General features: G+C 39.0%; 1 protein-coding gene across 5 annotated transcripts in view; it reads right to left on the bottom strand.

Annotated features, from left to right (window-relative positions):
- The window catches only part of chd6 (chromodomain helicase DNA binding protein 6), a 165,950-nt gene extending 143,172 nt beyond the window's left edge, over nt 1-22,778 (bottom strand). For 2 of the 5 annotated variants that reach the window (XM_022204996.2, XM_051948135.1), the window contains exon 1: nt 21,643-22,086. The gene's annotated coding sequence lies outside the window, so the exon portion shown is untranslated. Of the gene's footprint in view, nt 1-21,570; nt 22,087-22,434 lie in introns of those variants that run through there. The other 3 variants (XM_051948134.1, XM_051948133.1, XM_051948136.1) reach the window with 3 other exon arrangements.
- Nucleotides 22,779-26,642: the final 3,864 nt, after the last annotated feature.

The raw sequence follows: 26,642 nt of genomic DNA, 5'->3' as shown, positions 1-26,642 counted from the left end.
AATGAACATATTTACATTCCATTTTCTTGCAGAGTGACTTCTAACCAATCAACAGGTGCACGGGTCAGCTTTAGGTATCCTACTGGAAATCCTTCTGGTGCTGCTGAGTCACAGTTTAGGTTCAACCCAGTGTAATAAAAACAACATAAATTCTGCAATTCCCTCCTTATGTCTTACATTACAGTGTCACCGCCTGTGGGTGGAACAAATTCCTCCCATACGTTTCTTCCTGGAAGGAACAGCAGTGAGTGTTAACAATTACTTCACAAAATATTCCAAATATCTCTGCCATTATGCAGCCGTTTCTGGTTGCAAACTCTTTCGGGTTATTACAGACCTAGAATGCAAAGTGAGGACATTCAGTCAGATAAGCAGACAAGAAACACCTTGATGCTTTGAGGTGCAGGCTTTACTTGTACATTCTTGAAATTTAAAGTCAAATTTGGAAAAAAAACAATCCTGTGAATACGTTAAAGAAAGTGCTGCTCATGTAACAGCAGTAGATGTGGTGGTTTTTATGTCTTGTTAACGCTGAGCTTTCTAAACCTGCTGAAACTTTCAGTATTTTTAAGATATGTTCTCCATCTGTTCTGCACGTTTCCTTGAAAGTGTCTGGATGTGTTTGAAATCACAAAACAGCAAGTCAATGCTTATTTTTAACCCTTTTATTTGACTATCCTTCAAAGTTTCAGAGTTTTTTTAATGAATAGTCCCACTTTGCAAGACTTTGACAGACCTTGAATTATTTCAGTCTGTTCTCACTCTAAAGCAAACAGTAGATCAAATTTTGAGTTTTTAAGTTGATATTGTCATTATTACCGCCCGGCAAAACTGCGTTTGCCGGAAGGTATTGTTTTCACCTGCATGGTCTTGCTTGCTTGCGTGTTTGTCTGTAACAATTTGGTTTCCGCGCGATAACTCCATAAAATATTGATGTAGCCTCACCATATTTGGTACACAGGTGTACCATAATAAGACACAGGTCAAGTTTGCATTTGGTGACCGTGACCTCATTTTCAAGGTCACAGGGGTCATCTTTGTCGCCGGGCGGTCCAAGTTTGGTAAAACTTCTTGTTGGTAATTTTATTCTTTTGTGATTTTAACCTTTGTTTTCTTTTTTCACAGAACCTGTGAATTGTTAACACTTTATTTTTTGACAAATTTTCAAGTTTGACATGTCGAATTAAGTGGTTTTTAAGGAATATCATTTTAGGCTCAGATTTTGGAAAATTTTACATCACAAAGTTGAAAATTCCAGAATTCTTACTGTTATCTTCATTCCTGGCTGTGATATATTGCGTCATTTTGCAGTTTTTTTCCCAGCAAATATGCCAGTTACTAAAGACAGGAGGTGTCTATGGAAATGTGAATGAACTTTCATCACAATCAATGTAAACAATGCCTTTTTTCTGCCCACTCAGTCCCTTATTAATTCACTGTTCTACAGTCGCTTTTAACACATCTCTGGAACAGTGGCGCAGATTTAGATCAGCTGATATCGATAGCAGGTCACCGGTTTCACAGAAAGAGCAGCTGCTCCTCGTATTTTCAACGCCGGGTACATGACATTCAGCAGAATCCGCCTTTTACTGCTTAACACAGAGACGATAAAACAGCATCTGTGGTGCAGCAGCGGACCGAGGCAGGTGGTGGGCGTACCTGCCGCTGAGGATAACTGCAGCATCTGCAAAGAAGTTTAGACGAGACTCATAACTGCCTTTAAAAGTGCCACACTTAATCCTCCCCACAAACACTGTATATTCTGTCAACACGCCGGTTTAATTGCATGTGAAGGCGACAGGCTGTGAGCGATTATTGAGCCACTTAATTTTCTGCTGTGCACCTGTCAAAGAGCGCCGCTGCAAATAATGTATAGAACTTTGTTTTATAAAGTTATTTCTCAACTACATCAACTCCACAAAGTTGCAGCAAGCAAGACAAGACAGTTTTATTTTCTATTATTTCTATTTTTATCATCGTTTAATTGCTATTTTATAGGTATTTTATTCTCTTTCGCCCTTTATCCATTCATTTATTTATCATTACTATCATTTTTAGCCTCATGTTTTGTGGTGGTACCTTTTATTTCCTTTTGTTCTATTTAATCAGATATTTTTATTTTTTATTATTTTTTATTGTCTTGTTATTTTATTAGTAATTTTATTCTCTTTTATTCTTTAATTATTTACATATTTATGTATTTATTTTGTTTATTTACCACTATTATCATTTTTAGCCTCATGTTTTATGGTTTTTCCCTTTATTTTCCTATATTCTGTTCAATCATTAGACATTTTTATTTCATATTATTTTTATCACCTATGTTTTACTTTTATATACTTATTGGTAATTTTATTCTCTTTTACGCAATATTTATTAACTAAGTTATGTATTTATTCACCTATTTACTAACTTACCGGTATGTACAGTTATGATCATTTTTAGCCTTATGTTTCATGGTTTTACCCTTTATTTTCTTTTATTCTACTTAAGCATCATATATTTATTTTTTTATTAATTATATTTTCTTGGATATTTTCTTACTTTAATTTATTCTATTGGTAATTTTATTCTCTTATCTTTTATTTATTTATTAATTTATTTTATTTATTTACCATTATCATTTTTTCTTATGTTTTATGGTTTTTCCCTTTACTTTCTCTTATTCTATTTAATCAGAAATGTTTAATTTTTTTATTTTATCATATGTTTTTATCTTTATTTGTGTTATTGGTCATTTCATTCTCTTTCACCATTTATTTCTTTACCATTATTAAATATTTAGCCTTGTTTTATGGTTTTACTATTTATTTTCTTTTATTCTATTTGGTCTTTCCCTTACTTGGATGTGACATTTTGTTTTTTTAATTGGTGCTGGTGTTAAAAAATTATTTCGAGAGTCTTTTACTGTGTTCTGACTGACCATTTATGCTCATTCTGAGTTTCCTTCTTTTGCCTTTTTTCTTTTCTTGCTCTTTCTGTATGGTGCTTGGTACACTCTATTCCGTAAAAGGCAGGGTTCTCGCCAGCGCACTTCAGCGTAACGGGCCGTTACTCTGTCGGAACGGGCTGTTACGCTGTCAGTTTAAAAGATTACGCTGCGATTAGGGCGACTACGCTGTCATTTTGACAGATAACGCCATGTGCGTTTGTTTTTAATCGACTGGGTGCCCATCTGGGTTAATTTATGTCTCCCCACCTCAGCCATACTTTCCTGTTGATTGACCCGTTCCTGTCTAAAATTAAGAGTCGCTTCCAATCTCGGGGTTACAATTAGCATGTCTCGGTTGTTTCCGTGATGCCATGTATGGTGAATAGTCACCTAAATCACGAGCATTTGGAGCATTCTGCGTGACACTCATTGGCTGACATCTGGGCCGGCCGCTCGCGAGATTTAATGAAGGCTATTGCGCATGCGTAACCTGCCGTTAGGCTGTAAAAAAAAAATCCTAGTGAGAACCCTGAAAAGGTACATATAAATAAAGGTATTATCATTACTTTTGAGGTTCTAAAGACTGAGAAACATCCTCTGACGTACAGGAGGTAATATGTGTATTAATATCAGCATTCTGTTTGAACTTCTAAATAAAATTCTCGTTTTTGACAGGATTAGCAATAAGACGAGCACCGCCAACGCAATCCAATGCTAAAAATATGTCAGATTACCACCTGAGCTGATGGTTTGACAGGTGATCTCTGGGAAATAAGGTGCACAAACATCAATAAATGCATGCAAGGTGACTGCAACATCTTCACAAGTCTGATCAGGTAAGTGCTTCAGGGTATGTGGGACGCTCTGCACCCCAAGGCGAAGATATCGGAGCTTCAAAATATATCCTAAGAAGTGGGTTTACAAGATGCCGGGTTACGCAGAGGTCATGTACACAGAGGAAGAGTGGAGCAGTGTGAAAACGAGACGAAAAAAAAAAACAAAAACGTAGCATCGCTTCATCTCCCGTTGCCATGGAGACATTAAATTACTGTGCAGTTTGTCGATCAAGCGATCCGTTTGTACATACCAGCAGTTTGTGTTAAATATTTTAAAACTGAACAACCATTCTGTCGTATGTGTCGGCTTAAAAGGCAAATGTCAAAACAGATTTTTCTCTTAGTTCTACTTCCTCCACAGCTCTTCTATCATGATACTATGCTGATATAAGTTTATATTTTCTTCATCCTGAAAGTCTACAGCTTGGGACAATACAGCTTAAAAAATGGTTCAGTTTGACTTTAGTCACCTTAGCCTCCTTATTTAGGTAAACGGTAATAAATTTAACACACTAAAAAAAATAATGCAGTATAATGCAGGTAAAGGATGTATTGCCACAGCTAATAATTAGCTCCGTTGTTCATCAGCCTGCCAGTTGTTATTCTGAATAATTGTTTGGTAAATAGTTTCATATACCAGTGTTAAATGGCAGTTACACAGAGCACCAGACAGACTCATTTTTTTTAATTACTTGGTTACTCATTTTCAATTCAAGTGCACCAAAAATGAACAAATAAAATAAAAAAAATATCATCTACCATAGAGCTAGGGGCCTTATCAAAGTCTACTGACTCATATATGATTCATATCTAACATTTAAATGTGTTGCCCGTAGGGACACTAATGATTAACTGTTAATCGATTTATTGCCACTGATAGCTGGACCGATTAAAAATACATGAACTGATAAAGGAGAATTTCATTCATGTCAGAACATGTATTATAGATTAGCATTTTACTGTTTAATACTGTAGCAACCAGAGAAATGGTCACGTAGACTAAGGGTAGTTGGCGAGCAGAGAGCATTGTGGGTGTTTAGCTAGTAAAGGGGCACCAAGACTTCTATTGCAGTCAATGACTTCCTGCCACATTTTTTAAAAGTAGCCTGACTCTACTGGGACTACACTTCACAAAAAACACATTACTTGTCTGTAGTCATTAATAAAAAATTTTAAAAAAAAAATGACAATCCCCCAGAGTAAGAGGCCAGAATAATCCCTCGGCCAAAGTATACCCAGGCTCGGTTTACGACGTCGTCCACGGCCTACAGCACTTTGTCGTTACATCGGAACTGGTTACGTGGAACTAGTTGGTGAGCAAAGCGGACGAATACGTCATCACACGCCGCTATAAGACGCTGTTTACATTCACCAGTTGTGCGTCACCTTGGATTGTGCTACACTTGCTAACCGTTTGAGCCTCATTATGGCTCCCAAAGTAAGCCAGACTCTGCTAACGGCAGTGCTTCGAAGAAAAGGAAAGCCATCTCCATGGAAGTGAAATTAGAAATAATAAAACGCTCATGTTGTAAAAACAGTGCAACATATTTTGTTATCTCCTTGTAAAATGATTCATGCAATCATGAAAGTCATTGGCATTCATGACTTCTCCAAAGACCTGGTTGATATCGTGATAAGACGACAAGATAAGAAGCTTCCGTTCGGCATCATCTCTTGATCAAGGATACACGAAATAGCTTTGTTTACATTTTGTCGGAGTTCCAACTTAGGGAGAAAATTGACTTACACTGATTTGTAGGAACGCAACTCCGACATAGGCCGAGGAACCTGTATACCCCAGGAGCTGGAATAGTTGATCCTAGAATATTCCTCTCCAGGCCAAAATATACCACATGAAAGACAAGATTACATATTACATATTTAGGCAAACATACTAGGGTATCGAATATTCTGTCGTTACGGTGATATCCGAATGTAAAATTTGAGCTCCAAATCAGGGCTCCAGACTAACTTTTTTTCCTGGGAGCACAGTGGAACCTAACTTAAAATTTTAGGAGTGCAAACAGAACATTTAGGGGCACACACCAAAATCGACTTCCAAAGTAAATATTCACATTCCCTCTCATTTTCACTGTATTACTGATAAATATTTGCACAATAAATGCAGAAATTATGTTTTCAATTCACAAATTATTATGCAGCAGTTGACACAACATAATAAGAAAAGCAGTCAGAGCGCAGTACTCCACCGAGGCTGCTTAGTTGATGTATAATTTCCGACGGATGAAATCTGTAATAAAAATGGCCTTGTTCTGGGCACAGGCATGTATTATGCATGTGTACTAGGGCTGCACGATTAACCGACATCGCATCGACATTGAGGTTTTAACTACTGCGGTAACCTAACCTCACGAGGGTGAGTTTTTTTGTTTTTTTTTTAAATCCCTATTTGAGTGACAGACCTATTCGCCAATCAAAAACAATGAGTCTCGTGATCCTCCTGGCCACTGGCCAATAAGAAATGGCAACAGGAAGCAAGTGCGTATGCACTGCACTACCGCAGCTAGCTTTAGCCAGTAGCTAACAACAAACCCGCACGTGTACTTTGCGATGCCGTGAGGAGCAAAAAATTTTCATTGTGACACATTAACGGCGTAAAAATGGCTGAAGGAACGTCTTCAGTAACAGAACAGGGTGCGGAGCAGTTGGTATCTAAAAAGAACTCTATTTCAGTTGTTTGGACTTACTTTGGGTTTGAGAAAAACGATGTGGAGCAAAAGCGAGCCAAATGCAAAATATGTCGTCGTGCAGTAGCCAGATCCAGAGGAAACACATCTAATTTGTACCAACACTTGAGGAATCACCACCGACAGCAGTATGATGCAATGTTTTGGACACAGGCTCCACTTGGCTATTGGTGAGATTATTTTTTTTCCCTTAGTCGTGTGTGTGTGTGTGTGTGTGTGTGTGTGTGTGTGTGTGTGTGTGTGTGTGTGTGTACCGCGAGCAGCGGAGCCTCTACAGCTGATCGCCGCTGCTTGGGGGACACGTCTCAATTCTGATCACAGATGTAATGACTGCCGAGACACACATGTTTTGCACACACTGTTGCTCAGTGAAATCTGGCTACAACCGTGTAGCGCAAACGCGGAAATGTCCGGCAGCAGCCGACCACGCGAGTTTCGTGTTGCGGTGACGGACTGGCTTGGCTCCGTGCCAAATCAAACTTTCAAAATCATCTGGTGGGCCAGATATTATTCCTGACGGGCCAGTTTTGGCCCGCAGGCCGCCAGTTGCCGACCACTATTTGTGTATTGTTTTTATGTGTCAGCTTGTCTTTTTTCAAACATAATTTGCAGTTTTATGCATTTGAAAGTAGAAAATAAAAAAATAAAAAAAAATCGCAAATCGAACCGCAGTCGCAATTTTGGTCAGAAAAATCGCAATTAGGTTTTTTTCCAAAATCGTGCAGCCCTAATGTGTACGTTATGTATTTTTACCGAATAACATGTAAAGAACTCTTATAAAGGTCTGTTGACCAGTTCATGAATTTTGGCAAGCCTTTTTTTGTTAGTGTTAAAATAACCATTCCCTCCAGGCTTTTATTTTGAAGGCGTATTTTTATTGCTTACAGGCTTTTATTTTGTGACCAATTCAGCGCACCGGAAGTGGTTCTCTAAGAAGTGGTTTCTTGACATGACAAGCTGAAAAGTCTGAAAATTCACGTAAAGATCAAAGAAAACGGTTACATGCTGTTGCTGTCTAACAAAGGATGTGTCTAAACTTAGAAGCAGCTGGAATGGAGACAAGAAGAGAGTGAAGGACAGGAAGGTGAATTTGTGTTTAAAATAAGGCTGAACGTAAATAAAGGCTTTGTGAAACATCAGGAGCTTCACCGTCATTTGCACCCCCTCTCTCACACACATTAGCCCGTCTTCTTCTTCTTTGGTGTTCGTTTCCTTTCTTCTTCTTTTCAAGCTAATGTCGGTTGGTAAACCAGCTCATTTGCGCATTACTGTCTACTGAGCTGAAGTGTGGAGCAGAAGTTTGTAAGCAACAAAAAATATTCAATAGCAATTTGAAAAAAGCGGCAAATTTACTGGTCACACATGCGCGAGTAGATGAAAAATTTACTCACACTCACTCAAATTTTGGTCGCAAAATGCGACCATTTAGTCACAGTCTGGAGCCCTGCAAATACTCGGATTTCAATTGTAATTAGCTCTAGTTATGTTCTTTCATAATGATTTGCTCTGTACACCTCTCTGTGGAAAAAAATAATAACTTAATAATTAAGAGTTTCACATCCTTAATCTTTATGTGTCAAGTATAAGGTATAAGCTGGCCGAGGCTAAAGTATACCTAGGTAGAATTAACTTGTCAGAATATCCTTGGCCAGTTTATACCTCGGGGTATACTTTGGCTGGGGGGGTTAATCTGGCCTGTTACACCAGTCCAACAGCCGCTGTACAACATTCCATCACGTGTATTGGTTGACAAAAAATAGTTAAAATCCACATCCTCGAACACAAAAACACATTTGCACTAGGGATGGGAATTTCGACTAATTTCCGAACCGACTAGTCGCCAATAAAATTAGCGACTAGTCGGTTCGGAAAACTTGCAATTTAACCCTTTAAGCGCCAAAGTCGCAATATTGCCACAAGCAACATTGCTGAACATAACAAGCCATAGCTTCAAATATACTGCCTCGTGTGCCTCATGTACTGTACACCAGGAGATGGCGGACATCTGGAACTTCAATCTGAGCATCAGTTGTGGGCGTGTTTTCATTCAAAGTTTTGGAGTTTACGGAGTTTGAAAACCGAGGAGACGAGACTCGCCGTCGGAGCGTATCAGAGCGCAAGATGGCACATTTTAGAGTGAGAAAACTCACCGTACCGAGGTCTGGTCAACGCTGACAAAGTACTTTGTCAAGTAATGGCTTACTCATATTCTGAAGAGGAATTTTCACCCTCTGATGAAGATGTTCAGTCGTCCACTGAGACAAAGTGCCGCTGCGTCTGTGCGTAACGGCAGCGGGTCGGTGCGTCATGACAGTCCGCGAGCAGCACATACTGGAGCCGATGCTTTGCTTCGGGGTGGCAGGAAGGGACGTGGTGGGTGTAGCTGGAGTGGTCAAAACACCGCTAATGATGAGGGGGATAGCGGGGGTTGAAAAAAAGAGACAAGCATATGCTACTGGCAGGATCAACCAGGTAGCCCAGACGGGACGAGCGTGCGGCGCACGGCCGAGCGTAGAGCTGCATGACGGCGCCCGGTCGGGGTGGGGGGGGCACACTAGCGTTTAACCGACTAGTAAAATACTAAACGTTTAATAAATGAGTCGGCGGTTAAACGATTAATCAACTAGTCCGCACATCCCTAATTTGCACACATGAATAGAAATAATTAAAGATGATCCTGACACATACAAAGAAAGCAACCAAAATCTGAAGGGTTTCGCTAAGATTAAGGTTTTAAGAGGCTGACAGGGAGCAGATAATACCACATACAGACCCAACCCCCAACTCCCAGGCCAATGGGAGTGTGTTATTTAGTTGGAGGTGGCAGGCAAAAGAGTTAAATGGGTGTTTGTAGACTGCAAAGCCCATGCAGCAAAGGTAACCACAGGTACCCTCTGGTAGCAGCCTCCACCTGATGAGGTCTACAGGTGTGGATGCAGGTAATAAAAGGCTCAGGTGGTTCATGGGCCTCAGGAGGCCTGCATGGAAGCCCACAGGGACAGCGAGGACAAATCCATTATCAAGGGACATGACGGACTGCTGTGATCCACGGGGAGATCACACTTTCCTTTTAACCCTGCAACTGAACTTTGCATTTTTATTATGTGCCTTCACTTTAATGCCAGTTTGCATTTAAACCATCAAACAGTTTTCTTATATCTCTATCATTTTATTAACATCCAGGATTAGTTTAAATGTCACCAAATGACAAAGACGGTCTCCTGGCAGATTTAAACTCCAAAATACAGACTTCACCTCCAACTGAACTCCACTAGAGCTGTGTATCTCCTAAAAGATTAAATACATTTAAATTCGTATTATATCTTGATCTTCCCACAGGTGATACAGCAGAACACACTTCCTCACCGACATTACAAGTAACCGACAGCGACAGCTTCTGTGCAGCGCTGACAATGGATTTACTACAATACGGTACTTACGGTAATTATGTACGACAGAAAAGTGCAAGAAAAAGGAAACGGCAACGCAAAGGATGTGTATTCTAGTCAAATACACACCAGCAAATGAAAGCAGTTAAATGTAAGTGAGAAAGACAGCATGTGGAGGCTGTCTTTTTTCCAGTTTTGTTGCAAGTTGTTTTATCCCGACGCACCTGTCGCCCATGAATATTGATGCAAGCATGCTGTTTCCAAAATGAAACAACCGTCGACTGCTCGCCCGTTTTGAAGCCTTATGCAGCAGGACTCATATACAAACACAAAACATACACACACTCATCAGTGAACAAGAAATGCCAAATGTACACTCATTTCTACAGTGGATACAGTACAGAAAACACTCACCAGTCACATAACCATACAGGCAAAAATGTCTAGAGACAAAAATCTGATCTCAACATGCCACCATCCTGTTGTCTAAATTACCAATTCAAAGACAGTTATGATATTGATCTCTTACAGCCTGATCTACTCGCTTGATCTTGATATAGAAGGCAATAAACACATTTATCAGAACCAGAAATTGTAAAAACACAAGATGTAGAAGCAGAAAGGACCAACCGCTATTCTATCGAACACAAATCTAAGCTTAAAATCATAAAATCACTTCATTCCACATGAATCATTTAAAATCAAGCCAAAAATAAACCTTTTGTTTTAATGAGATTCTGTAAAAAACTAAAAATTCTGCAATCCTTGGCTAAACTGTGAAGCCATTAGTGGCTCAGCTGCGACCAACAGACATGAGACAAAAATTCAGGGAGTTTTTGGCTGAACTGCAGCTTGTGCTTACGCCAAGCAGATAGGAGACAAGTATGGAAACAAAAATGTGAGTAGTAGGGGTACAGCCCACAACCAAACATGCAAATATGTCTCGACTTAGAAATGTGATCTCAAAATGGCACAGTTTGTGGTGTCTAAATAACTAACTCAAAGACAGTTATCATATTGATCTCTTACATTTGGATCTATCCACTTATTCGTAGTACTGAAGGTCTTAAATAAACTTATCAGAACCAGAAATTGAAAGAAACAGAAGATGTAAAAGCAGAAAGGACCGACCGTGTGATGGGCTATTCTATCAGAACACAAATCTAAGCTTAAACTCATAAAAATCCCTTTATTCCACATGCCTTGTTTAAAAATTTGCCAAAGATAAACACTTTGCTTCATTAAGATTCTGTAAAAAACTAAAAATTCTGCAATCCTTGGCACAACTGTGAAGCCATTAGTGACTCAGCTGCGACCAACAGACACGAAACAAAAATTCAGGGAGTTTTTGGCTAAACTGCAGCTTGTGTTTACACTGAGAACAGAGGAGACAAGTATGAAAACAAATTGAAAATGTGAGTAGTAGGGGCATAACAGTACAAAAAAAATAAAAAAAGCACGGCTCGGTTTCCAGTACGGCAAAAACAAGACATTCAAAATATTAAAGTGCCTGTACCTTTTCTTTTTTAATAAACTGTGGTTTACTACACAAACTACAGCTGTCTTTTATAAAAAGTGTGTAAATACAGACTGCAATCTGTGAAAAAAGAAGCACGTTTTTCAGAATAATTTAGAAAACTGTCCTGTTCTTGTATTCGACAGTCGATGCATTGATTAAGTTTGTGTTTGGTATAAAGTTTGCTGGAAACTTGGTAACGGGGCTCAGTTATTTTCAGTATGCGTGTAAAACCCGTGTTCTCACATCCGCTGCTGTAAAAACACGTCTCAGGTTCGTCATCTCTGAATCGTCAGCAAGACGCTGCTTCAACACCGCGAGGATCTGTGGTCGTGCTGCGCTTACTTTGATTCTCATGACGTGAGGCCGTCTCAAATGAGAAACAATACCTGATCGCGGGGGAACAACAGCGGAGCAAAGCTTTCGTCTGATCTGCCCGTTTTTCTACCATTGTTGCTACAGTTACCCGAGAAACCGTAGCGTTCCCAAACAGCAGACTTTAACGACAGCGGAGAGTTTTCAAGCTCTGGTTGGACGCCACAAATACCAGGCAGCACTGTGAATTAAACCGACAACATGTGGTCCTTTGGTGAAGCTGCTGGATTAAAATGTAGAGTTTCAAACAGAGTAATGCAGGTGCAGTGGATGCATAGATTTCTGTGTTAATGTGTGCCAATCTGAAGAGTCCAAACCAAGAATGCTGGTTTCACATATGAAACCTCGAGCAGTGAAGTATCTGTAGTCTGTCGTCACCTTTTCTTCCCAGAGTTGGTAGCAGCTGTGGAGAAACAGGCCGATTCCAGTTTTTTTAAATGAATAATTAAAGAAATTCAGCTTTTGTCTTGTTGTTTTTTCATAATTGATGGTATTCTAACTGTGTCATGTGACACTAAAAACATTTCTGAGTTGTTCTACTTTTAAACATGGTTGTTCTGTTTACATTGATTGGGACTTAGTTTTATTCACATTTCCATTGAAACCTCCTGTCTTTACCTAGTAAAGAGTAGGTATGTGAGTAAATTTAATCTGCTGCTAGAAAAGGACTTGCACACAATCTCAGAATACGCTTCTGATTTGTTCTACAGATTAACAACCTCCCAAATAGCTGTACTGTTGGCATATTTTCTGGGGTGAAAAATGAAAACCAACTCCATTTATCACAGCAAGAAACAGCAAAAACCGTAAGAATTGTGGACTTTTCAACTTTCTGACAGCAAATTTACCAAATCTAAGCTTAAAATTATGATATTCCTTAAAAATCACATAAATCAACATGTCTAAATTGAAAATTTGCCAAAAATCAAAGCAAGATTCTGTAAAAACTAAAAATTCTGCGCTTCTCAGCTGCAACCAATGGTCACTTCACAAAAATTCAATAAGTTTTTAGCTGAGCTGGGATGAACTGCAGGCTGTGCTAACATAGAGCAGACAGGAGCAAGGTATGGAAGTAAATTAAGAATATAAGTAACATCTACAGTGTGTAAAGTTACAATTTTGGTAATATCTGAGGACATCTGGAAAAAGTTTTCTGTGTAAATTAATTTTTTTTTCAATATTTGTATGACATTTACTAGGGCTGGACCCAAATATCCGAATATTCGTTCGCTACGGCACTATCCGGATATTAATTTTGTTATACGAATATTATGGCCGGGTGGCTGCCGACTCTGAAGGCACGCTTCACTTCGTTGCATAAACACAAGACAAGATGCTGAAGACTGGTGTTTGGGAATTCTTCAGTTTAACTAAAGACTAAACGAGGGCAAAATGTGGACCCGGAAGACCAGACGAACGGATCCGAATATTCGGCCCGTCGTCTAATTTTTGGAAAATAAAATCCAAGAAATTCCACCTTTTAAGCTTTTTTCAAAATGATTTATCACATCAAAACTATGCATGTCACTATGCACAAGTTCCCTCTCCCTCTAGTCGTTCTGTTTCCATAGATGTACAGGACTTTATATTACAGTCAAAAATGAACCCACAGTGAGTAAAACTGTGACGGGAGCAAAAAGAAACGCGTATAAACGGCTGCTCTAAGTTCAGAAGGTGAAACCTCTGTAAAAATGTGACTCCTAAAACTGTCACAATCCCAATCAGTTCAAGACGAAGATATTTGTCTTAGTTGTTGGGACAACAAAGCTTCTGCAAATAGCACACAACAGGGCGAGTTTTCCTTCAGCTCGTCATCAAGCTTCACATGGAATCAACATTGATTAGCGACGCATGACCTGACAGTGTTTTAAAACCGGACCAGAGAAGCTGCTTCCTGAATGTTTTACACAGATGAATGAAACAAAAAACGGATTTGTCACCATCAGAACCCGGCGAATATCATCAACTGAATCAATCACAGCCGAGAGTCACTTCTCACTGTAAGAGGTTCACAGCGTCAAGTCCAGCTGTCTTCAAGAGCAGAAGAGGATGAGGTGGATCAGACCTTGATCCGATTCCAATCCATTTAAATCAGGCCTGGACATCTCTAATCCTTATTAATATTCAGATAATTGTTTCAACCCTGCTGCACTGATGGAGTCACTTTAAGACCACAGCTTCAAACTCAGTTCATCTTTAAGTCACGGTTTCAAGCAAAAGTGCCGCAAAAATCAAAGTTTTATACCACTGGGAATTCAAGAAGTTAAAGATAATGTGACAGCTTCAGGGACAGAGATATCTGGCATTTTACAATTATTTTATTGATAGATTTAATGCGCTACTTCAAGTCTCATGACTCCGAAGTCTCAGAAATGTTTCTCAAGCAACAAAACCAACTTTTTGCCACAAACCAGGAAATTAGCCTCTCTCATGGTGGCTCATTTTGTCTCATATTTCACAAAATGAGAAGAAATGAGACAAAAAATTAGAAGAAATATGAGATAAAATGACACATAACATGAGAAGAAATAGGCAAAATGAGAAAAAATATGAGACAAAATGAGAAGAAATTGGACAAAACGAGAGACAAAATGAGAATATGTGATAAAATGAGAAGACATGAGACAGACCTGTCACAAAAATCAAAGTTTTATATCACTGGGAACCAGATGCTGTTAAAACATTACATTTAATGCATACATTATTGATTATTTGATTTTCTCCATTCTTGATTGATCGGTTGATCCTTACTCTGCTATTTAATAGGTCAAAATGACAGCAGAAAACTGTTTTGTTTAGAATAGACACTGTTTGCATTATAAATAGCCTGTGGGATTCGTATTTATAACGTGATGAAGTGGGTGCTTTCCTCAGACAAAAAAAAAAAAAAAAAACAGCAAAGAGGCCCGTTCTCTTTTCAATGACCTTATTCCCTTCGCTCAGTCACTCGCCCTTGCACAAAAGAGCCGAGGAGCCTCAACCGTTGGTGCATCTGAGAATCATCAGGAGGCCGAGTGGCTGCAGGGGCCGAGGAGGAGCAGCCGGCTGTGCTAAATCTGAACCAAATTCAGACCCCTCTCCCAAAAAACGCCAGCGCTGGCATGCACAAAGAGGGAGGCGCGTCTTTAAAATGGAACACGGCTTCCTCCTCGCTTCATCCCTGCTTCAGTGGCGCTGATGCTCCCACCGGTGACAAACAAAGGAGGGGACGGCAATGTCAGAGGCAGCCCCGGTCTGGGCTACGGCACAATTAGCTTTCTGCGCTAATTCGGTGAATAACTAATCAGCTCCTCACGGCACAGTTTTCAAATCCAGCTGACCCACTGCTATGACACCGGCGTATGACATCTGATGATTGTTTGCTGTATTTATTAAGGTTACAACTGAACCACTCACATGTATGAAACATTTCCACCCAACTTAAACATCCTTCAGCACCTCACAACCACTTAAAACATCCTCGCAGCCCAGTATTACCTTCAAGAAGTCATTTACTAGCGTTTTCTAAATCAGGGGTGTCAAACTCATTTTAGTTCAGGGGTCACATGCAGCCCAATTTCATCTCAAATAAAATAATAACCGATAACTAACCACAACTCCAAATGTGTCCCTTTGTTTTAGTGCAAAAAGTACATTCTGAAAATATTGACAATTAATCTTTGTGCAAAACATGAACAACCTGAAATCTATGAAGGAAAATAAGTTCAACAATATTATGTTTCAGTTCATCATTTGTGCATCACATCATACAGATCACAGTTTATGTACAAAAAGGCACAAAACATTCAGTCTCAGGTATCTGGAAGTGAACGATCTACAGGTTGTCCTTGACTTGCGTTGGAATTTCATTCCTATGGCGCAATGTAACACTTATTTTCATCCTAAGTCAGAACTCGCATACTGTACATAAATGTCACTCACCTACGCGAACACAGTGCTAAAATCATAATCATTCATCTGTCTATGTTTCGCCCTGTTCCAACTGTTTTATTATATCTAACTTCACTTACATGGAGAAGGCTTTCTTTTTCTTCATAGCACTACCATCAGAAGAGTCTGACTTACGCTTGGGAGCCATAATAAAGGGAGTAAAGTTAGTGAATGTAGCACAATCCAACATGGCGCACAACCGGCCAATGTAAACAAAGCAGTCTTACACCAACCCGTGACGACGTATTCATCTGCTCCGCTCGCCAACTAGTTCCACATAACCAGTTCCGACGCAACAACGAAGCGCCATAGGTCGAGGACGTCGTAAATCAAGGACCCCCTGTACTTTGGCCTAAGCCAGTTTATACCCAGGTATACTTTGGTTACTTGTCAATATAGTCTTATTTTATTGTTTCTAAGACTACAGACAAGTGATTTAACCGTCAGTAATGTCTTTTTTGTGAAATGTAGTCCCAGAAAAGTAAGGCCAATCTTACAAAACGTGGCTGGAACTCATTTATTGCAACAGAAGTCTGTGTCACGGTGCCCCTTTACTAGCTAAACACCTACAATGCTCTCCGTTCACCAACTGCCCTTAGTCTAAGTGACCATTCCTCTGACTGGTATTGAAAAAGTTTCAAAAAAACAACACAAACAAAAGAAAGCAAATGTAGCAGAGTCCAATGCGCCGTACAAAGGCCAAATGTTAACAAAGCCAACTTCCTCATACAGCGTCGTGTGACAACGTATTCGTCCGGTCTGTTCGCCAACTAGTTCCTGTGCGAAATTTGTTTTAAACGCCATAAACTGAGGATCTGCTGTCGTATTTAACTCGATGATCAAGCAACTCATCAAGGTCTAGAAATTATTCTAAATTTCTATGATTCAAAAGTAACTATAGTTTTTTTGAAAGCCCAAGCAATAAAATTACAGTAATAAACACCTTTGTGTTTGTACTTCAACTTCTTTTAGCCTTATTTATTGTTATTTATGCAAGTAATTATGTTTGTTTGTGTCTTTCATTGCTGTGCTAATAAAACAATCACCTGTGCACCCCGATAAATATGTTAAACAGGCATTTCATTAAAACAGGTCATTAGAAGTGATCAATAACCATCAATATCGAGTAGTATGAAAGATTTATTTAACGCAATAAGGACAATAACCAGTCCCTAGCATTTTGTTGTTTTTAATTTTACTTTAATAAGCACTCTTTTTTATGATATATGGTGCAAATTTATCTTTATACTTCTTTGTACACACTCTATTCTTTTTTTTATTTTATCTGCATTCTATTATGATTTTATTTTTTGTAATGACTTGAATAAGAGTGCTCTTAAAGCGCCTCTCGTTCCCAATAGTAACAATAAATATCTACTCTATTCTTCTTTTTTCACAATTATGTGAACTCTCATTCAAGAAGACTTTTCTTTAAATGCACACCAACATTTAAATTTTAATGAATTAAACACAGAAGCAAGCAGCAAATCCAACTATATGAAAGCCTTAAACTCCTGACGGGGGCATTGAGTTTTCTCCCCCCACCCCACTGTATCTGCTTATAGAAAGGTGTTATACAAGTAGAATAAAGTTGATTCTAAAAACAAAATGAAGTATGATTTAACTAGTTTTCCAAATTGTCCATTATTTTTGACAGACAAATTTGGATCTACCAGAACGAATATTTGTAACGTAAAAAATATAGAGCAAAGAAAATGTACGAGCAAAAATGTCGAAAATATATCATTATTTTTTTTCCCTAAGATTACAGAACACATCTAATAACTGAAGTGACTCCTCTTACTAAGTTATCAAGATGGATCTTAAAAGATGAGGCAGGATTACACAATTCAATAAAAATCTAATCACAACTAAGTAGGTTAAACTTGTATTTCAACTGTAGTAACCCATAATTATCAATATCAGCTGAAATTAAAGATATTATCATATATTTGTCAGATATATCACCCAGCCAGTCCCTAGCATTTGTTATTTTTTAAATTTCATTCTTTTTTTAAAAAAATTAATTGCACATTCATGGGCAAAATTTGTAAAAAAAAAAAATGTAAATGTGAATTTTGAATATTTAAAAATACAGAAACACGTCAAATCCTCAGATCTAAGAAACGTTAACTGACGGTGGCATTTTTAGTTCTGTTTCTGCATGTGGATATGTGGTATGTACTGATAAAAAAAGTCAATTATAAAAACTAAAATGAAGCAGGATTTAACGAGCTCTCCATGATGCCCATTATTTTTGACAGACAGACAAACCTACTATAGAGAGGTAATGAAATACTTGTAATTTGTAATGTAAAAAAATGAGATCATAGAACACACTGGATAATTCACGTGGCTCCACTTACGAAGCTTATTTGTCAAGATAGAGCTTAACCCTAAATCAGCCTTGATCAGCAAAAAATAGCATCAACCGACACTTCATGAATAGTTAACGTTAGCTGTAGCACCCATAATACTCTAAACTCCTATTTTAATTCACAGTTGTCTTCTTGGATTAAAACATAAAGCAAAGACAGCCTTCCATCATCGCTAACCGAGATGCTGATTGACACCAATTAAAACTGAGATTCGCTTAAATTTCTCCACCCACAGAGGTGACGGAGGAGAATGTGTTCAAACGCTGTGTTTCTCTACAACAGGTGGCTCTTTGAAAGCAGTTTTTTTCCCTCCAAGTCTTTACCTGCATCAAGTTACACCATTAACTTGTCACATTGGCTTTGAACTTTATAATCGTCATTAATTATCATTAAATTAATACTGAAGTGCGGCGAGCAAAAAACACACAATGTTTGTGCAATCGCAAGCAGAGCAGTCAATGTTTTTCTATAAATATGTGAAAACATCTGAAACAATGTGCAGACGTGCTGTGGTTCCTATTCATTATTTAATTAATGGAATAAAGAACTTAGTGTGCTTTAACGTCGCCTCAACTCCTGCTTCAACTATCAGCTGTCTCAACAACTGAGAAGGGGGCAAATGTTCCGGTTTTTGTTTCCGTCTGCTTCCTTTGATGGTGGAGTCGAAGCGCAGCAGCAGCAGGTACTACAAAGTGCATCTAGAACAATGAGCGAACCAGCAGGCAGAAAGTCACATCCAGATTGAGGTCTACAGCCTCTACAAGGTGCAAACGCAACACAACTACAGCATCCTTGCTGCCTGACGATGAAACAGCGCAACAATATTGAACTGAAAACCCACGGGGTAAGTCTTGAGAATTGAATAGGCAAACTTTTAACGCATTGAAAACCAAAAATACTGCTACCAGTTAAGCATCTGAAAACAAATTACATGCATTAGCATCTACAAATCCAGATTTTCACACCAAATACAGAAGATCTGATGAAAATTGCAAATTACATAGACTTGGGTGATAAAATGAGAGCGATTTACACCTGCGATAAGACACTTAGTCTACAGCAATAACAGAATTGTTCACAAAAATGCTCTATAGTTTCACTAAAACGCACATATGCATGAACAAAAATCAAGTGTGCTCCCTCACTAGTTCATTAACAGTGCAATATCGGAGCTCCTTCACTCTACATCGACCTCCCTAATGGCTGTGTTGTGCAGATATCCCAAGGCAAGCTAGTCTGTCTGACACCTTGTTGCCTCCATCCAAGCCTGCATAGAAGGGGAGGTTAGCCCTACAAGACATTATCATATATTTCCACCACCTCCACCTAAGCAACGCACTCCCAGTGGCCAGCTACGAGGGATGACAGAGGGCCGATGTGGGGCAAAACTTGGACCTAAAACCTCAGGTTGGTGCATTAGCTTCGCCCTAGTTGCCCTCCGTGCACCTCTAGACTTTACTGGGTTTCTGTATTTAATGCATACCCAGTGTAGATGACTCCTTTAGTCTTATTTATTGATAAATAATGTGCAAATGTATATATCTGTTTGTTTGCCATAGCTGATTTAACATTAAGGTAATTACTTGTCAGAATTCCTTTTATTGCCAAGCTGGTTATTGCTGACAAGCACTCGTGTATAAAGAATGCTAAAAAGATGTTTTAAAAACAGAGTTGTTGCAAGTCAATAGACAAAACATGGTACAAGACAGGAAATAGGAAGCAAGTGGAGCAAGTCGAATAAACAGAAAGTGCAAGCGATTGTAGGTCAGAAAAAGTAACAGAAATATTTGCAATGTGCAGGAATGTCCTCATAATGTGTGTCTGCAAAAGCAGTGCAATAAAACCTTTATCCTGCTGCTCTTAATTATCAATAATTATGTATATTGACTAGCCTAAAAGCATTCTTTGTGATCAATTTTTGCACCCTACGATGACAATGTCCAGACTTCTAATATTTTGCTGCAGTAATGTGCAGGGTTTGGAGACTTTTGTGTGTTAATATCCAGATTTGTGCTAATTTTGTGACAGAAATTTTTTTTCTTCCAAACACAAGGAGACAAAGTGACTACACAGTGACAAATCACATCTCTAAGGGTTAATGTGGTCAAGCCATCTCACTGGGACATTTGTGAGTTTGGATTTCACTGCTGTCATAGTTTACAAATCTGTCAAAAATACACAATTAAACAATAACATCCAGATCTTAATTTTTTTGCTATGTTAATGTCCAGGCTTCTGATACTGATGTACTATAAAGTGTCACTGTTTTCTAACACTTTTGTTCATTAACATCCAGGTTTTTCATCCTTTAGTACATTACTATCTCGGTTGTGAAGACTTCAGAAAATTAATATCCAGGTTTTGATAGTTTCTTACATTATTGTCCAAGTGTCTGACACTGTTTTACCATAAAGTATCAACTCCTCAACAGTAACACATCCATTAGCATCCAGGTTTTTCATCCTTTAGCGCATTAATATTCCAGTTTTTGAGAGTTCATAACTTCAGTATCTAGGTTTTGATACTGCTGATGATACTGTTGATAGTTTAGCACGTTAATGTCCAGGCTTCTGATACTGTAGTGCTATAAGGTGTTAATGTCTCAATAGTCATGCATCCAGATTTTTAACATTTTTGCAAAGTAGCATCCAGGTTTGTCATCCTTCACTCGATAAAAATTCAGGTTTTTGAGACATAAGAACATTAGCATCAAGGTTTTTCATCCTTTAGTACACTACTATCATTACTTTTTGAGACTTCAGCATATGAACATCCAGAATCTGACAGTTTGGTACATTCAAATCACATTCATTGTTGTACAGTAAACTACCAAAAACCTTTCAGATCCAACACTGTAAAGAGAAAAAACATCCCAAGTCTAATTATCAACCATTTTCAACAGCAAGAACTTTTGCTTAACATGCATTTTCACATCTGGTCCAATCCCCATTAAAGTGAGAGCACTCTGTGGTTTGGGATTAGCTTCTGGCACCCTTTGTCTGTAGCCCGGGGGTGTTACACCTGGCCAGGTGGAAAGCGAGAGTGTGTGTTTGGTACAACAGCGTGGCTCCGTGACTCAATGTGCCTGCATGACTCACTAGAAACCCCGCATACACACCTGGCCGCCGTGGCCACCAATGCTCCGGGAGGCTAACAGTGGCTAACAGCTTTAGCTTCTCAGTGAGAGCTCTCTGAGGGGCTTCTTGAGGCTGGAGCCAGCGCTAGCAGACGCAGGAGCTAACGCACCGCGAGCTTGGCCACGAGTTGGGGCAGAGCTGGCCTGGCGGCAGGGTGGTACGAAGAGGGGAAAACCCGACTAAAGTGAACGAAAAAAAACAGCAAACACACTACACAGCAGAGAGCCCACAGCGGAGAGGAGACACTGTGTCCTATTTCACGTTAGCTACCCTAAGCTAGCTGCCTCCTGCTAGCCGCTGTAATGTCACCGCATCGCTGTTTGCTGCGCTGGTGGACAATGATAATAATACGACAAAAAACAGCCTCACCTCCGCTTTACACGTGTGGACTAAAAGAACTCCTTCTCCACCGATAAAACCCTCCCCAGGCGGACCGCTCACCTGCTCCAGGACGCCGGACAACACACACACGGCTCCCCCTCACCGGCGAGACAACATCCTTTCCTTTCCGCCGGTTGTAGCCCGAGCGAGAGGAGAGAAGAAGAAGAAGGGAAAAAAAGAAAAACACACACTGGCGCTTTTTTTTATTTCCAAGGACACCAAATCGCCATGACAGTTTAGAAAAATGCATAAAAAATTAGCAGGCAGGGGAGGGAGGGAGGAGAAGAGAGGGATGGGGAGGAGAAAAGAGGCGGAGGAGGAGGAGTGGAAGTCCGCGCAATGTCTAATCCACGGCGGAGTTCATTCAGTCTGGATGCAGGAGTCCTGCTGCACGGTCCGGTCTAGACACCCGCACAAAGAGCCGCCACCGAGCCGCATCTCCCCCTCCATAAAAAAGAAAAAAAGTTCCCTAAAATGGCCACTGACTGCAGCAGCCAAAACACAAACAGCTTTTTTTTTTTTTTTTTTTTTTGGTGGAAGTTTAGCGGTGTGCTCGCTCCCGCTGCTGCAGCCAGCCTAACCTCACCGTGCGCACGTTTCCCTCCCATTGGCTGCAGCCTTGGCGCAGCTGGCTCCGTGCACGTTTCCATTGGCCCCGCAGCTGTCACGCAAACTCTAAAACACCCGCGTTTGTCTGAGAGCCATCGCGGCAGCCCCAGGCAACACTATTGTGTATTGTGCGTTTTTTCCTCCCCTTTCCTGTTGTTTTTTGTTTTGTTTTGGGTTTTTTTTCTTGCGTGTGCGCATGGATGCGCTCATTACGCACGCCGCCTGCTGTGTTGTTTTTCTTACCGCAGACTTGCAGGGAGATCCACTTCTTCTCTTCCCACCGCACCGACCGGCTCCCGGCTGCTGTCATTGAAGGGAGGCGAGGAAAAAAAGCAAACCAAAGGTGAAAAACAAGAAGAAGAAGAGAGGGGCGAGCAGCTTTTCAACCCCCTCTGATGCTATAAACCAAGGGGTTTACATTTCTCCTCTGCCGCCTGCATCCACCAATCATGTCGCTTTTTACTCCTCCATCATTACCGGGTTTGAAGGGCGGAAGAGGGGGGGAAAGAAGAAATAAGACATTCCACGTCTTTTGCAGATCAGGTTGCGTTTCCCGGATGTTCGGCACGGTTTTTTGGGCTTAAAAGTGCTGCTGGTGTCATCGGAAGTGGATTAAATGAGGTGTTTTTGGGGTCGCAGGACTGATTTCTGAGAACTTGCATTGTTTCTCCCACAAGTTCACCTGAGCAGTGTTGGCTTTCTGTTCATCTGACTGCGAAATGCACATTTTTATGACAGAAAATGTTTTTTTTTTCTTGCAAATATATGGACAAAAAATGCATCAAAGTCTCACCGACTTGCAAGCCAACACAGTACAAAGTCAAAACTTTGTGTTACTGTGGTCAGAACATCTCACTGGCATATTTGTGACTTAAAATTAAATGCTTTCATTGTATAAAACTCTCAAAATACGCAATTCCTTAAGATAAATGTGGCCTCTTGCAGATTTTCCATCCAGTCTCACTTAGCTGCAACAGTAAAGGCACATTTTTATGACAGAAAATGTACAGTCATGGACAAAAGTATTGGCACCCCTGAAATTTTTCAAGAAAATACGCCATTTCTCCCAGAAATGTTTGCATTTACAAATGTTTTTGGTAAACAAGTGTTTATTTCCTTGATGTGCATTGTAAAAAAAATAAAGTCGAAATTAACATAATTTCACACAAAATTTAAAAAAAATTGAGTCCATCTCTAAAAATACACAATTCATTCAGAGAAATGTGACTTCTTATAGATTTTTCTTCCCATCTCATCATGTTTACAACAATGAATGCTCATTTTTATGATAGAAAATGTACTTTTCCTGTAAAAAATATGGAGAAAAATGCATTCAAGATCACCAGGTTGCAAGAAAACACAATATCAAGTTAAAACTTTGTGTTACTGTGGTCAAGATAGCTCACCTGGACTTAAATTTAACAGTTTTCACAGTAGAAATCTATCAAAAATACATAAACATCACAGCACTCCTTGGGTGAAATGGGGCTTTTGTAGATTTTCCATCCAATCTCAACTAGTTGCACAAATATAGGCACATTTTATGATTGAAATTTTATTTTTTTTTTTGGCAAAAATATTGTGTTCCTGTGGTCAAAACAGCTCACCTGGACTTAAAATAAACTGTTTGCATTGTATAAATGTCTCAAAAATACAAAAGCATGCAGGGTATCTTCATAGAAATGTGGCTTCTTATAGGTTTTTCGTCAGATCTAATCATGCTTACAACAACAAAGACACATTTTTATGTAAAAAAAAAAGTACTTTTCCTGCAAAAATATGGAGAAAAAATGCATCAAAGTCTCACTGAGTTGCAAGACAGCACAGTGACAAGTTAAAATTTAGTTTTTGTGATCAAGGCAGTTCACTGGGACATTTGTGACTTTAAGTTAAATGTTTTCAGAGTATGAATCTCTCAGAAATACATAAATTCTTTAGAGTAATGTGGCTTCCTGCTGATTTTCCATCAAATCTTATTTGTCTCAAATTTCAATGTGCAAAAAATGCACATTTTAATGACAGAAGATGCACCTTTCCTGCAAAAAAGATGAAGCAAAACTCCACCCAAGTCTCACCTAGTTACAGCATCACACAGTGACGAGTCAAAACTTTGTTATTGCAGTCATGACAGCTCACCGGGACTTAAAATTGACAGGTTTCATAGTAGAGATTCTTCAAAAACAAAAAATTCCTTAAGAGAAATTTGGTTTCTGAGCATCTTGTACCCAATCTCAGAGTTGCTACATTAAAGGCCTATTTTTATGAAAGAAAATGTGTGTTTTTTTCTGCGAAAATATAAAGAAAAATGCATCAAAGTTTCACCTACTTACAAGACAACAGAGTGACAAGTCAAAACTTTGTGTTATTGTGGTGAAGGCAGTTCACTGGCACAAGAAATGTGGCTTCTTGCAGTTTTTTCATCCAGTCGCTGGAACAAGTGCACATTTTTATGATAGACAAAACACTTTTCTTGCAAAAATATGGGAGGAAAAATGCATCCAAGTCTTACCAAGATACATCAGACACTGACAAACCAAAACTTTGTTACTGTGGTTAAGACTCCTCACTGGGACATTTGTGACTTAAAATTAAATGTTTTAATTATCTGAATCTCTCAAAAATACGTAATTCCTTAAGAGAAATGTGGCCTGTTGCAGATTTTCCCTCCAATCTCACTTAGTTGCGACAGTAAAGGCACATTTTTATGACAGGAAATGTACAGTAATGGACAAAAGTATTGGCAACCTGGATTTTTCCAGAAAATACACCATTTCTCCCAGAAATTGTTGCAATTACAAATGTTTTTGGTATACACGTGCTTATTTCCTTGATGTGCATTGGAAAGACACAAAAAAAAAACAGAAGAAAAAAGCCAAACTTGACATAATTTTACACAAAATTCAGAAGATTGAGTCCATTTTGTCCATGACTATAGTTCTCTCTCAAAAAATATGGGGAAAAATACATATATCCGAGTCTTATCTAGTTGCAGCATCACACAGTGACAAGTCAAAACTTTGTGTTGTTGTGGTCTATACAGCTCACCAGGACTTTAAATAAGCAATTTTCATAGTAGAGAATCCTCAAAAATAAATACATCTTTAAGAGAAATGGGGTTTCTGAATATATTGTAGTTATGTTATCCAGTTTCACCTGTTTGCAACTATAAATGCACATTTTTATGACAGAAAATGTAATTTTCCTGCAAAAATATGGATAAAAATGCATCCAAGTCTCACTGACGTGCAGCATCACACTAAGATAAGTTAAAAAATTCTGTGACTGTACTCAAGACAGTTCACTGGGATGTTAGTGACTTAAAATGAATTTTGAATGATAGTAGAAATCTCTCAGAAATACATAAGCCTTGTGGGACTCCTTAAAAAAAGTGGCTTCTTATAGAATTCCCATCCAATCTCACCTAGGTGCAGCAATAAATGCACATTTCTATGATAGAAAATATACATTTCTTCCATCCACACAGTTATAAAATACAACATTACGGGTTAACGTTGTCAAGAAAACTTACCCGGGCATTTGTTACTTTTGATTTCTCTATATTTAAGGCATATATCTCAAAAATACATATCTACTTTGGATCTCTTCAGAGAAAAATGGCTTCGGTACAGTTTGTAGCTTTGTCACCCAATCTCACCTGGTTAAAACAGTAAAGACGCATTTTTATGAAAGAAAATACACATTTCTTCCAAAACTATGGCGAAAAAATGCACCTCCACCGAATTAAAGTGCTCTAAGGGTTAGCATGGTCAAAGGAAACTGATGTAAAGAAACTTACCTTGAAGTTTCCTTGAAGTCAAATGTGTTCAACACGGTAAAATATCAAATGATTTCAAATTCCACCACCTCTCCAGAAGTGCAATATTTATAAACTGACAATTAGAGTGTTTTGCCTGAATCAAAAACATGTTTAATAAAAACTATACTGGCCCCAAAATAGAAACTCAAATTTACATCCATCTGTGATTTCCCATCAGTCTAACTGCATGAACATGGTTCTAAAATGAGCTCTGAACAGCAGAACTTTCTCAGTTTTGGACCAATGGGCCGTGTCTGTCTTCATCATGGCTCCACATGGAATAGAATTAATAGAGGATTTAGAAAATATGACTGAGACTTTACAAAGATGGAAAAGGATCCAGGAAGATCAGCCAGCAAACTAAAGACCAGTAAACCACAGAGTCAGTAACAGGAGGTATAGAAGGAGTCATAGCAGCACTAATCAGGGCTGCAGTGGTCGTCCTCCTAAAATGACTCCACAGACACTGAACTACTTTCACCATTTAGCTGTGAAAAACAGACAGCAGCTGCTTCAGACTTGGTCCAGGAGTTATCAATGGAAATCAGAGTTTGTGTGAAGCTCAGACAGTGAAGGACACTTCAGAACATCAACCTCTATGGATGGAGGAAAGAAAAAAGCATTTATTCCTATT

The sequence above is a fragment of the Acanthochromis polyacanthus genome, chromosome 5, assembly GCF_021347895.1.
Source record: "Acanthochromis polyacanthus isolate Apoly-LR-REF ecotype Palm Island chromosome 5, KAUST_Apoly_ChrSc, whole genome shotgun sequence".
NCBI lineage: Eukaryota > Metazoa > Chordata > Actinopteri > Pomacentridae > Acanthochromis > Acanthochromis polyacanthus.
The sequence above is the reverse complement of the archived record's forward strand: the minus strand, read 5'-3'. Positions and strand labels throughout refer to the sequence as shown.